The sequence below is a fragment of the Hypanus sabinus genome, chromosome 5 (assembly GCF_030144855.1).
Source record: "Hypanus sabinus isolate sHypSab1 chromosome 5, sHypSab1.hap1, whole genome shotgun sequence".
NCBI classification, from domain to species: Eukaryota; Metazoa; Chordata; class Chondrichthyes; order Myliobatiformes; family Dasyatidae; genus Hypanus; species Hypanus sabinus.
Window position 1 is genome coordinate 109,465,581 of NC_082710.1, and position 15,092 is coordinate 109,480,672.

At 43.1% G+C, this 15,092-nt stretch overlaps 1 protein-coding gene across 1 annotated transcript in view; it reads right to left on the minus strand.

Annotated features, from left to right (window-relative positions):
- The window catches only part of gli2a (GLI family zinc finger 2a), a 514,880-nt gene extending 500,053 nt beyond the window's left edge, over positions 1-14,827 (minus strand). Inside the window, exon 1 of the mRNA XM_059970323.1 lies at positions 14,381-14,827. The gene's annotated coding sequence lies outside the window, so the exon portion shown is untranslated. The remainder of the gene's footprint in view (positions 1-14,380) is intronic.
- Between the last annotated feature and the right edge of the window lie 265 nt (positions 14,828-15,092).

Genomic DNA, 15,092 nt, shown 5'->3' on the forward strand with positions numbered 1-15,092 from the left:
AAACATCAGACTGGGCAAGAGATGTGATCCAAGTGTTTTTGACTGAGGAATGATAGTTGATGCCAGTTGGGATGATTTGAGTATCTCTAATCTTTTGGGATTTTATGCACAATAGTCCCTAGAGTTTACAGAGAACAGTAAAAAATAAAACCCAAAAGATCCCGTGAGCAGGAGTTCTGTGGGTGAAAATGCCTGGTTAATGATAGAGGTCATACAAGAACGGCCAGACTGGCTCAAGCTGACAGGAAGGTGACAGTAACTCAGATAACCACATGTTACAACAGAGGTGTGCAGAAGAGCATCTCTGAATGGACAACCCATCGAACCTTAATGTGGATGGGCTACAGCAACAGAAAACCACAAACATGCACTCAAGTAGCCACTTCATTAGGCAGAGGAGCTATATATAAAATATTATATTCTCAAAAACAGAAGAAAGAAAAATAGTGAGGTGGTGTCCATGGGTTCAATGACCATTCAGAAATCAGAGGGCAGAGAGGAGGAATCTTTTCCTGAAATGAAGAGCCCCAACCATCAGGCACAAGATACCATAGTATTAGGATAAGAAGTGTTAGGATGGGGAATAAGCTACTTTCCCCAATGTGAGACTTCTGAACTCCCTACCACTACCCAGGTCTTATTATGAATGAAGCACCAGTGGTTTTATAGTCAACTTGAGTGAATCTGCAATAAATAAAAACACAAAATGCTGGCAGAACTCAGCAGGCCAGACAGCATCTACGCGAGGAGGTAGTGACGATGTTTCGGGCCAAAACCCTTCATCAGGAGTCCGTGGTTTTATAGTGTTTACTTTTTAACTTGAATCACATATGCACCTTATTATTTGTTTGAGATAATATTACTTTATGTGTGAGAGTTTTATGTGCTGTGTTGTACACCTTGGTCTGGAGGAGCATTGTTTTCTTTGGTGGGATACATGTGTGTGGTTGAATGACAATAAACTGAAGTTAATCTTGAACTTGAGAGTGTGCCTTTGGGCTCCTGTGCTCCCTCCTTGATTATAGTAATAAGAAGGGGGCACAACCTTAGTGGTGGGGGTCCTTAGCAATGGAAGCCAACTTTTGGGGCATTGCCTCTTAATTGTTCTACACTAAGCAGCAAATTTACAATAATAAGTACTTGAATAAACATCTTCGTCCAGAAGCCCATTATTACGTTTTTCAGGACCTTCCTGTTTTGCTATAATACACCGGGTGATAAATAACATACAACAGACAAATGTTGGAGCATGCAACAGCAAGCTCAAGCGTAGAATGGAATTTCACCCCCTGCAGACAGAGTGCTGATCCTGTTAGAATGTGACTGGCTCATCGGTTTACCAAATTGTCTGCTTTTGAGTTGATACTTCAGGTGTGTTTGTGTGTGTACACGGATGTAGAACCTATTCACTAGAGATCAGAAAATGATCCCCCTTATAAGTTTGGATTGGCTGGAGAAAGAGGGAGAGAAGAGAGAAAGGTAATAGAGGGTTGGGAGTGATGTGGGGCATGTTATTCTATAGGGGATAAGATAGAGGTGTTCCCTTTGAGAAGGAAAGATCTAACACAAAATCTTTGGCAAATAATATCCTTTATTTTGTGCAAACCTGTCAATTTCAAACAGCTGAGACAATCCTGGTAATGATACAAGTCATGGAAGCACTTGCAAAGAGTAAAAATCTCTCTTGTGGCACCACATTAGATTTTACAGTGCATTGTTTGAACGAGTGCTGGCCTTGCACAAGGCCAGATTTAATTAATAAAGTATTGCAGTGGGCAATTGTTAGTTCCTCAACACACTTCCTCATTCCTCACTTTGTAAGTAGTATTGGATTTTAACAGAAACATCATTCTATTCAAATGGGCTGTGCCCATGTACTGGCCATGATCCTTTACACTGCTGCATAGCAAGAGTTGCCATACTCAACTTACACATGTACATTGGGGGCATTCAAGTAGCTCCTAGAGAGACACTTGGATGGTAGAAGCAAGGAGGGCTATGTATGAGGGAAGAGTTAGATTGATCTTAGAGTAGGCTAAGAAGTCGGCACAACATTGTACACCCAGTAGTGGTGACTGAATAACATGAAGAATTTCATCCAATTGTATTTATTCTGCTTGGAATGTCCTTTTTTTAAAAAAAATACAGTTATTCAGTGAATGTGAACTTTAATGGTGAGGTTAGCATTTGTAGCTCAGCCCTTGTGACTTGTGAGGCCACTTCTGTGGGTGCTGCCTATTATTCATGATATACATAACAATTAGTACATGGGAGGACAGGGAGACAAAGGTAATTCAGGTGTGACAAAGACGTCGGAGCTCAAGATCTCACTTTCTGAGGGGTAGTTGTAATAGTAATCAAGCAAAGGTGCCAATGGCAAGAGTGAACCAGTCAATGAGCAAATGATCTTTACAGATGTTGTCGGTTGCTGAACGGCAGCTGTAGTGAGTGGGAACCCCCTGGCCACGGCCCTGAATCAAGTTGCAGGGCCCTGATCAGCAGCAGACGCTTGAGCAGGTCTCCCTGTGCAGTACGGTGAGAGTGCTGCATTGTACACAGTGCAATATTTGGACATGGCAACTCACGAAGGCGCAGTCTGACTTCTGGGCATGGATTTGAAAGATGTGGGACTACTCTGAGAAAAAGAAACACAGTTTCCAACCGTGATTTCACCTGTTGAGCAGATTCCTGCTGTGATAACCGCTGATGGGTGACTCCAGAACTAAAGCCCACAGTTTAAGAATAAGGGGTAGGCCATTTAGAAGAGAGATGGGAAAAACTTTTTCACCCAGAGAGTGGTGGATATGTGGAATGCTCTGCCCCAGAAGGCAGTGGAGGCCAAGTCTCTGGATACATTCAAGAGAGAGTTAGATAGAGCTCTTATAGATAGCGGGGTCAAGGGACATGGGGAGAGGGCAGGAATGGGGTACTGATTGTGTATGATCAGCCATGATCACAGTGAATGGCAGTGCTGGCTAGAAGGGCCGAATGGCCTACTCCTGCACCTACTGTCTATGGTCTATTACATTACAATCCATCAGATTCTAACTGAGATGTTGGATTCCACTTAAGTTATCCATTCAGCCCTGGACCCTATAATTTAAGAGAGGTTTGGGTAGGCACAGGGATGAGAGAGGTATCGAGGGCTATGGTCTGGTAGATGGAACTTGACAGAGAAACAGGTCATCACAGACTAGATGGGCTGAAGGGCAAGTTTCTGTGCTGCAGTACTCTATGACCAACCTAACACATTTTTGTTTTGATGTCCTCGCAGTCCAAGGATTACCAGCAGTGGTCAATGCAATGGATTTAAACTGATTTCACAATCAGAATCAGGTTGACTGTCGCTGACGTGCTGAGAAATGTGTTGTTCTGTGGCAGGCATAACAAATTATGATTAATTACAATAAAAGTAGATAATTAAATAAATGGTGCAAAATAGGGAGGTAGAGTACAGGGTTCACGGACAGACTGTTCAGAAATCTGATGACAGAGGGGAAGACGCTGTCCCTAGAACAGTGAGGTTCCATGTTGGAAACAAGGAGAAGACCGGACGTCCCGATGCTGAGGGTCCTTCCCGATGGAAGCTGCCTCCTTGAGTCACTACCTTTTGAAGATGTCCCCTATGGTGGGGAGTCTTGTGCTCAAGATGCAGCTGGTTGAGTCTGCAACCCTCTGCTGCCTCTTCCAGTCCTGTGCACTGGCAGGTGGGATACAACAAGCCAGAATGCCCGCCGCGGTCCATCTGTAGAAATTTGCTAGGGTCTTTCATGACATACCAAATGTCCTCAAACTCCTAATGAAGTCGACCTGCTGGCGTGCTTTCATCAATGTGTTGGGCCCATGATGGGCCCTCTGAGATTCTGCCTCCCATGAACCCGGAACTGCTCACTGTGTCCACTGCTGTCCACTGCTGTGCGTTTCCCCGACCCCCCCTTTCAATCAATTCTGTTGTCTTGCTGATGTCAAGTTCCTCCACAACTCTCCCTTCATGCAGAAGACACACAATTGCACAAATTCAAAGCCACTGCAAGCCTTGGGGAATCGACGGGATTTTAGAAAATGTATTGGCTGGAGGGAAATCTAATAGACAGATCTGATCTTTGATATGAGCAGAGACAGTCAAAAAATTCCTTATCCGTCATCTTCTGAGGAAACATTTGCTAGCAGCCATCAAGGTTCAGAGAAAAGACCTCAGTGAATTAGCGACAGGGAAGGCTCAGGGCTAGAGACAGCGAGCCTTGAATCCCAGAAAACCAGACAGAAATCATGGAGACAAGGCTTTCGCTTCTCAGCACAACCTGTACACCTGCACAGAATCATTCAAGAACTCGTTCTGCACGACAGAACGAGAGAGCAGTGGGGAAAGTTCAGACCGTTATTCCGGTCCAAGAATTTGTAAACCACTTCCTGCACGGCCTGAGACACAATTGTTGATTTTTGTTTCGCTTTGTTAATGATCCCTATGTTACAACAGTTGTCTAAACATACCTGAAGACAAGAGCTGGATTTATTTACTGACTAGGACATCCGACTTACATTTTTAGATCATAAGACCATAAGTCATAAGAGCAGAATTAGGCCATTCAACCCATCAAACCTGTCTTCCATTCCATCCTGACTGATTTATTATCCCTCTCAACCTTATTCTCCTGCCTTCTCCCAGTGATCTTTGACACGCTTACTGACTCAGACTTACCAACCTCTGCTTTAAATGACTTGAGCTCCATAGCCATCTATGGCAGTGAATTTAACAGACTCTCCACCTTCTAGCGAAAGAAATTCCTCCTCATTTCCCTTCTAAAGGGACATCTTTGTAGTCTGAGGCTGTGCCCCCTGGTTCCAGACTCCCCCACTACAGGAAACACCCTCTCCACGTCCACAGTTTTTGAACTGGAGTCAAATGGGAAACGCATCAGTAAGTGTCCACAAACAGCAATGTGCTACTGACTACATAATCTCGTTTAATGATATGCATTGAGGGTCCAATACATGCCATGAAACAGAATAAATTCACGTTTTTCGGCATAACAAACCTACCACCTTCCTAAGCAGATTTTCATGAATCCACCTTTGCGCAAACACATAAGCATTACTCCAGCAACTTATAGAGCCCTTGATGGCATTTCACAGGAGTTAAATAAAAATAAAATTTAGCATTGAGTCACAAAATGAGTTTTGTCACAACGCTCAATGCAAGGTGGCAGGTTTTAAAGTGCATCCTGCAGTAAGAATGACAAGTAGAATGAGAGAAGAGATTTGGGCAGAACCTCCAGAATTTAAGGAATTTTGGTGCCTGAATGCATGGGAAAGAATGTTAAAGGTATACTCGTTAGGGGTGATAAAGAGGTCAGAATCAGAATCAATTCAAGAGGAGATTAGGAAAACTGGGAGTGATTCCTGGAGGATATCACTGAATACCAATCAAAAACTAAAACCATGATTGAGTATTTCAACTTCCCAGGTGAGCAAAAGTAAAGGCATACGTTTTGATACTTGGGGAAAGAGCAAAATCTGGACCTGATGGGTTCTTATCGTTTAGTCCCAGATTGGATTCTTATAGTTAAGACCCAGATTAAGCATTGCAGTTATCTACTGAGCCATCGGGAAGATAAGATTGCCCAGCAAGACACAAAACAGAAAGAGTTTGCAGTAAATGATGAGTATTTTAAATGTAAGTAAATACAACATTCCTTCATATTGCAGTGCAGCTCATCAGGAAATCATTGGCACTCAAGGTCACCAACAGCCATTTAAGTTAAACCAATTCAAACTAGCGTAAGTGTACTTCAGCAACCAAACAGCTCTCCACAGCAGCAACTGAAAGATCCGCCAGATTTTCTTGCATTGTCCCAAACACAAAGAACTGTGTTGATAGACGCTGTGTGGAGAGTTATCTCGATCTTTAAAACTGACGGCCTTTCATGTGGTACTTGTCGAGAGAACTGTCAGTAATAAGGACAAATGGCAGATGCTTGTAAGGATATCATAAACAATAATGGGGTAAACCCACACTTGATAGCAAGCTTGGGTCATCTGCCGGCCAGAAAAATTCCTCTCCTGCATTTTGTTGGAGCCTTCATACACAAGCCGGGACAGAAAGCACAAATAGTCATATCAACATCTTCTTAAAAAGTGCAATGTACAGCATCAAAAATACCTTGGATTTATGAAGCACTATTCATAACTTTGGGTTGAATCAAACTGCTTCACAGCCATTGATGTGTTGCAGGTTCTATTATAGAACTTTAATTACAGCTTTTCCAATATTGAACAGTAAAGTACTGAGGTAAGAACTCAGCCACAGAGTACACCACCATCAAATTGTTTCTGAATGTGCCCTCTGTACTTTCAGTGAGATTGGCAACACATTCTTTTACCATGTCCCTGCACAGAACTTCCAGGGCATTCTTCACAGATCTGGATCTGAGGTAAAAGAGTTGACTGCTTGGACACTTTCGTAGCTCAGGAAGAACTCAACAGGCAAACTATACGGTTGCATTTACTGAACGCCTCCCTCAGCTGAAAATTGGAGGATTCCAAAGTTAACAAAACTTTGAGGGTGTTATATTAACTACACGGAACCAGCATGCAGACTTTCCAGCTTACTTTCAATCAAAATTTCAAAGTTTGGGAGAGAAAAAAAATTTGGCCAATAGAAAATATTATACAAATACTTTAAAGAAATATTTAGATAGAAGACACTCACATTGAGCAGGACTCGGACCATTTTCACTCAGAAGCCCCAAGAGGAGTGGCACGATGCTGGTGAGGGCTCCCCTCTGTGCCTTGAAAACGTGGGTGCCTCTTCCATGGTGATACTTCTACTTATCTGCAGTTTAACCCAATAGGCTGAGAATGATTTTAGCGCCATTGTATGAAAGAGCCTAAGATTAAGTTTCTGGGGTTTTGTCCTACTTAAACTTTTAAGGCAGAAAACAACAGGTTTCCACAGGAGTGAAGAAAAAGAATATCTGATCAATAATCCCTGACAAACGTGAATGTGTGAGAAACGAGGCATAATGGTATTCTTGAAGATGAAAGTGACATCCTGATGGTCGATTTCAGAGGGAGATGACCACAGCTTTCGGCTGTGAGAAACCCTGAATAGCCCATCATTTCTTTGCACTCTTTTCACTCCCTCTGGCCTGACTGCTGGAACTCTTCATTCAACACAATAGCAACCACACTAAATCTTTCTTCTTATGCAAATCACTGCCATCAAGCCCCTCACACCAAATCACTCTCTATGAAGCCACAGTCACAGAGACCATTGGGCGTTTCATGACAAAATCAAAAATAATAGCTGTAATAATAATTAAAATTGCCCCTGCTCTCCGAATCCCACTTCAAGTTTCTCAGTAGTACATTCCCAACTCCGATAGCCTCCCACGCTGCCTTTCCCGAAGGCGCCGCCTATTTACCAACACACAAAGCTAATTAACATTATCAATGCATGGTAACAGATTCCTCCGCACCTCCACAATAGATGAACTGTTTAATCATTTTGCTAAAGAAAGGACTGCACTGCATTATTTTCAGCCTTGCAAAAATTAAAACGTTGCCCCCTTGTAAGTTTCTTTTTGTAAATTGGTGTTGTCCATGTGGGATAATCTGGCGGTATTTATTGCTCTGATCACTATAACATCTGGAGCAGAATCTATGCATGAAGAACTTCTCAAAAACAAATTTTTTTTATACATGGGTGAGAGAGAATTTTGTTTTACACGGAGGTTAGCCTAGAATTTGCTGCATTTCAAGGTGGAAATAGAATTGACGCTGACAGAATGGAATCTTTTGGAAAATACATCAGTAGGGGGATGTGGAAGGAATGATAGAATGGGACTGACAAGATAGCTCATCGTAGGACTAGAATGGGTGTGACCAGCTGATCAGCTTCATTCAATAACACAACAGAGGGTGAGGGGCAACTTGATCACCAGCGCTTCCCCACCCCAGAGTAAAAAGTGTTGAGCAACTCAACAAGTCAGGCAGCATCTATGGAAAGTCAATGCTTTGGGCCGAGACCCTTCATTAACTCTTTATTCCTCTTGATAGGTATTGTTTGACCAGGTGAGCTTCTCCAGGATGGGGAGTGTGAGTGTGTGTTAGTGTTATTCTAGGCTTCCAACATCTGCAAAATCTGGGTTTACGTTTTTCCCCAGGGCAACAATGGCATCCGTCCTTGTAAAGTGGGTGAAGGGAAGTTTAAAGGAGATGTCAGAGGTACTTTGTGTTTGTTTTTTGCGCAGAGAGTGGTAAGTGCCTGGAACATATTGTCAGGGTTCATGGTAGAGGAAGATGAATTAGGAGCATTTCGAAGACCCTTAGATAGGCACTTAGATGAAAGAAAACTGGAGGGTTGTGGATTGTGTAGGAGGGAGGGCTCAGATTGATCATGGAGTTTTATATAGGTTGGCACAACATGATGGGCCAAAGGGCCTGGACTGCATTGTCCATGTCCTCTAACAATTCTATACAAGATCATAAGATATAGGAGCAGAATTAAGCCACTTGGCCCATCAAGTCTGCTCCACTATTTCATCATGGCTGATCCATTTTCCCTCTCAGCCCCAATTTCCTGCCTCTATGTTCTCAGAGTGCCTGTCAAATGGCACGAGAGGATCCCTCAACAATGAGGATTTTCTTTTCTAAAATAATAAATCCCAAGTTACTTTCCAACTAGCTGCAGACCAAGGTAAACAACTTTCAACCTGTTAGAGGTTCCCCAGCATTTCATTGAAGAGAGTTCAGTCTCAGGTCAGATAACCTCAGAAATGGCGATAAAAGGCAAGGAAACTCCACTGGGTCCTTGTCCGAAGTGGCAATGCTGGGCAAACACATTAGCTGGTAACAGGACTAACTTCTCTCTTGGGGGGAGATGTAGCTTGCTAGCTTGGGAACAGATTGATGATGTCATGAGCCCTTTTGGCCTTATACCTGTGTTTGTTAATTCTTGTCTTAACGACAGTCATTAAGTCCTTGTGTTTTCTGTTTAATGCTGTCAAGTTAATTGTGACTGGCTCAGGTTTTCTGCATTCTGTGATTATTTAATGTGGACCCTGTTCAGCACTCATCATGGGATGGGTGGGTGACTGACTGCATCTGTTTCTTTTGAGAATGGTTTGGCTCGTGGTGTCACTCAGTCAAGACACCGAAGTTCAGTTGGAGTTCCAATCAATAAACTCTTGTTTCTATCTCAACGTGAGAGCCTGTCATTCCTCCGCACCTGGCTTCAGTCATCTGTCAACGCTCATCGTGACAGAGGACACTTATATGGAGAGGTCAATGAAACGATATGGAAGGACAAGTGAGCTCAAAGCCAGGGGTCAAAGGTCCAATGATATTAAAAAGACGTTACAGCACCTTTACTGACATGCCTGAAAATAATTAAAGATGCCTACAATGTCTGGGATTGTAAGTAGTCTTTTTAAACACTCAGTGCTTAATTGTATTGGTCCATGGCATAAAAACAGTTGGAAACCCTGACATAGTTAAAGTGTTCTTCTTAAATGCAATTCCAGCAATGATAGCTTCCAGGTAAATCATTCGAGTTATATCTATATATACACATACACACACATATTATATATATCAATTAACCATTGCATTCCTCAAATGCAAGTACAAACTTCGGAATATTTATAATCAGAGTTAAAATTCAAAATACTCAACTCTGCTTAGTGCACTGGAAGTGCAGATAGAGAAGGTTTCATTATTTACCATCAAAATGCGCCTCATATGCTAATTTCCACAGCAAGAAATAAGTGGTGCCCATATCAAAAGCATCACAAAATGACACTTTAATGCAGATATTAAGTTTTGTTGGTAAAGAAGCTGCTTTTACAGTTATTTGTTTCATAGTGATGTATTCCTCCCTAAGATACAATTAGAGACAGTACTGCCTGAAAATAAAATCAGTTTTCAGTTACTTTCCGAGAAGAGTACAATGTTAAAACCATTTGCAGACCCAGTGATCACTGTTGGTTTGTGAAAGTGAACCAATGTGCATGATGTTGGCACCAAATCACCAGTGATCCCCTCACCTTGTCCCCACTCCCTCCCCGAGAGGTCCCTAGCTCCAGCACCAGTCAACATAGTTCTTGCAGAGCTCATCTCCAACCGATCGATCGTCAGAATCATCACTGACACACGTCAGGACATCTGTCGTTTCAGAGCACAGTACTGGTGCCAGACGTAAAAATGTTCCAACAAGAAATGTGAAAAGTAAGTAAGCAGTGCAAAAAGGGAGTGAAGTAGTGAGGTAGTATTCACGGATCGTTCAGAAATCTGATGGCGGAGGAGAAGCTGTTCCTAGAACATCGAGTGTGGGTCTTCAGGGCTCATTCCCTCCTCCTTGATGGTAGCAATGAGAAGTCACCACATTACCAGTGCTTAGTATGGGTTATTACATCACCAGTATTAGTATCAACCACCACATCCATCATCTTAGCACCAAGCAGCACATCACCAGTACTAGTTTCTGTCACCATATCCCCATCATACCCACAACGCAATCCCAGTATCAGATACTACTTCCAAAATGTTAAAGTCAGAGACAACACCCCTGGTACCAGTGTCGGACAGGGCATCACCTGAGCTGCTACCAGGAAGCGCGTTCCCAGTGAAGTTGCAGTCACCTGAGCTGCTGCTAGTCAGCATGTCCCCAGAGGAATTCACTATCACTGCATTCCCCAGTTCCATCAGTCACCTCATCCCTGTCCTCCGTGATGCAGTCCAACTTACTGCCAGTCATGAGGTCCCCAGTGTGCCCACCTGCACACTGCATACCCATGTCATTCAGCACATCGCTAATCCAGTGTTACTCCCCTGATCCACAATGCCAGTGTGGTCGCCACAGCCCCAGTGCCAGTGCAGGTCAGCATAGCCACATCACACGACTAATTGACCACATCACTCATGAATATATCAGTACATCTGCTCTCCAAAATACATTGAAACAAGTTTTCACCGTGTCATTAGATTCTTAGCCTCCTGATGTAAAACTGCACGCCAAACTTAAGTTTTAAATTCATAGAACAATAAGACCAAAGGCCACATATGATCTGTCCTCCGCACTGCAAGCCCAGAAGACAATCTATTAGGGTTTATTGCAACTTTGGCAGAGCGTTCCAATAACTGTATGGTTGCGTAACCAGTTAAGAAACTGTCCTGGGAGACTTAACAACTAGAAATGGTGCCCGTGTTCCCTCCAGCATGTTGTAATGTGCTTTCATTTTTATTGGTTCCTTGCCCACTGTACACCCACAGCTACTGGGAATACGTGCAGGCCCACCAGTTGCTGCTCCTCCTGAATTGATAATACTGTTGCACCATTTTGAAGGCCAATTGAGAATCCCCTATCCCTCTGCACATCTGGAGTCATATGATGGGCCTACTAAGGCTGATAGATGTCCTCGAGATCTTGAAGGATATTAATTTTTTTTAGCAATCTGGTAGCTTCATGGTCAACATTGTGATAAAAGCTTTCCTTTCCAGATGTATTTAATTACTTGTTTTTTTAACTCCCCAGATGTCAGAGTAAAATTTAATACCTCTCTGGTGATCAATGTAACACAGTGAATTCAGCTTTCAGGGTACTTGAGAATCCCCCCTTTAAGTCCGGGCTTCCCAACCTGGGGTCCACAGTAGGGGTCCATGAAATAAAAAGGCTGGGAACCCCTGTTTTAAATATACAAGGATACCATTTAAAGGAGCAACTCAGCTGCTATAGCAGCTTGCTTGAGGTCAAAGAATCATTATGGCACAGAATGGGCCATTCAGTCCCTCAAGTCTGCACTGTACATCAATAATAATTTATTTTTATTTAGAGATACAACACAATAACAGACCCATCTAGCCCAATTATAATGTGACCATTTAACCTCCTCCAAGAGGATCACAGCCTTGTTGCGGTTTGTGAGCATCAGTGACCTGGAGGACTATGCTGGCTGGAGTCAGGGTTTTGTGCTTTGGCTCTTGGTAGGGTCACCCATGCACATGAGTCAATGGGTAGAGGCCAGATGAAGTGTGGTCCACTGGTCTTTCAGGTCCGAGGGTTCAGCTCAGGGCCAACCATCCTGACGGTTACGAAACAGCAATGAAGAACCCTTCCAGACAGACGGAGATGGGGGATTGCTGCCCCAGCCGTGTAATGGACAGGAAGTAAGACCAATTAACCTATTAACCAGTATGTCTTTAGAATGTTGGGGGAACTGGGGCATCCAGAGGAAACCCATGCAGTCACGGGGAGAACATACAAACTCCTTACAGGCAGCAGTGGGACAGATGCCTTGCCACTCAGAACTTGTTGGTACTTAACTTCCAAGTTGACTGTAAGATGTGACAACACATAGACTGCAGATCAAGCAGAAAAGGTAATGGGGGATTTATTGAAGACTAAATATATATATAACTGAGAAAAGCACCAACCTTTTCAGGCTCACAAGGTAACTAAACCAGTGTTTCCACATGTCGAAAGCATGAGCATTTAAAATACCTCTGTGGCAGTAAGAACCATCAGTCATGCAAATTGCCTTAAATAGATCATAAACTTTTTTAAAAAAAGTACATCACAAATTGTAAACACTGGTATCAGGGGTAATTTTTACTACCCTGTTGCCTGATGTTTCTGTGGGCACTGAGTTGAAAGTTGGCTGATGAACCTTAGTCCCGTTTAGTGTACCCTTTCTACAAAACGAGACTGATTAGGAGTAAATCAGCAAGATGGCTCTATGTTATTTGACTTTATAGAATTCCCATTGCAAGTTGGCCTTACACCGCAGAAAATTTATCTGTAATTCAGACAACTATATTTGTACATAATACACTGGTAATTTCTTTCTGCGTTCACACGGAACAGCTGTTTACTCAAAAACCTTGTGCTACACAGACTGCCCAATAAAGCTTGATTAAAATACTTTAACCTTAAAAAGGTAATGCAGTGCCGAATGATTTTCCTGCCAGCCAAAACTGCACACTGATTTGAAAACCCACAGAAGCCTGACAGCAATTTAAACTCCTGCCAATACATAGGAGCAGTTGGATCGTTTCAAGGTTACAAAGTTTCTGGAAAAAGCTTTCATGCAATTAATCCAGAAGTATTTTTCCCCCCTCCTCAAAAATACAGATATCTTCCGAGTAAAAGTTCTGGCAGGCTTCTAAGCATAATTTGTGCCTCCGTCATTTGGATTTGAACCATTTCTGGAAGGATCACAAAGAATTTTAACAATACGCTGTGAAGATCTCAGTCTGCCCTGGACGACTTTGTCAGCTACTATCCTGCCCTGTCTAAGATCATTTAAATAAAAGGGAAAAAATAAAACAAACACAGAAACAACCAATATTAGTTACTGCGGCGACATTGCTCTGCAAAAGTAGACAAAGTCAGCAGTCACTTTTCGGCGATGCTCAGTCAGCACTCTCCCTTTGAGGTCGGCGGAGTTTCCCCCCTCAGCTCAAGGGGCAAAAACTCACCCGTTTGCATCGCCAGCAAGAGCAAACAGCTGCAGACCCGCATTTTCCGATTTCAAGAAAACGTGCGGTTACAATCCGTTTGCTCTAATAAGGCAAGACCCGGAATTAGTTCCAGTACAAGGTGAGGGACTTGATCATTTAAAATAGTTTTACTCCTTTTGGGAAATGAATTTATTAGGAGCTTCGTAAACTCCCAGTTCAGCGATGAACTGTTACTTTGGGGTGGGGGAATGAAAATTCGGGCTCTAAAGTTGTTACACAGAGCTCCTTAAAACACAGAAAGCGCCTCCTCACCAAGCTATACAAGGATAGATTAACCTTTGCGTGAAACTACACGCGTAGAGGTGGAATTGGAAGAGAGAATACCAACGACAAGAAAAAGTTAATGAAGTGGCCCATCTAGCATTCCTCCCCTTCCTTCCAGCCAGCATCCCGCTGAACACCAACCCGACTCAGAGGAGACTGGGGGAGAAACAGGCTTCCGCGACCCCCACCTCCCGACTTCAACTCCTTAATGAGACTGGCGCCCGGCACTCAACAAAATACTCGTCAAAAATGGGATCAGGTTGCAAAGAACGAAGAAATATTTGGAATTCCATAAAAGGTAATCGCGACAAAAGGAGACAGCGGTTGGGAAGGGAACATGAACGAACAACGGTGTGTTTGTAAACTTTCTGAGATTTTTCACCCTCCAACAAGTGTCAGTCTGCCGAGAATCACAATTCCTCTCCGCACCCCACCCCCAACCAGTCAATAAGCGACAAAAGTTTAAAAAAACAACGGAACCAAATGTCATAAGTTTGAGCAGTGTTAGGTGTAACTCACAGTTAATAAAATACAGTTAACGCAGACAGGTACCGCACAGAACTGGGATCCTTAGAGTGGGCAAAATTCAACACTTTACCTGGTTAGCAGTGAAGATTTTGGGGATAATCTGGTCCGTGTGCGTGAGCTGAAAGGCTTCAAACGGCAAGAAATAACTAAATGGGGGAAACCCAAATAAGAACCTTACATATAGAAGATCCTTTTTTTAAAAAAATACTGAAACCGTTATCAGCAAAAATTCGCTGCCAAAAAATCAAATGTCCACACGTCAAAACTGAGGCTCCCAAAAGATCTGAAGTATAGCGAAGGAATCCAGGAGACAGCCTCTGAGAGAGTGTGCACTTTAGGCACTGAATTCAGTGGCGGACTTTGACGAGTTGAGACCGCCGTTGGCTTGTCTGCCTGCGCTGTGACTCCTTAGACAAGATACACGCGGGAGAAAAAGACTTTCCTCCCAACTCGGCTTGCAAAGAGCGAGGGCAGAGGGAAAGTCCCAAACTTTTTTCCCCTCCCTCTTTACTCTTATTCTGCCCCCCCCCCCCTCTCTCTGTTCCACTAGTTCACAGCTCTGACCAGTAAAACAACAGTCACAGAAGTTGTGTGTGTGTGTCTGATTTGACTCCCTCTTTCTCCCCTGGTGAGTCCCAATCATTTGTTCCTCAGGAGCAATTCGTTGCCAAAGACGGAACTTCAGAAACCCGGGAATGGATTTGTGAGAGATTCTCTTAAGGAAAGTTTCTTTCACTACTTTCTTGCGGTTTCTTTTTCGCCTTTTTTCACGCTACGTCTTC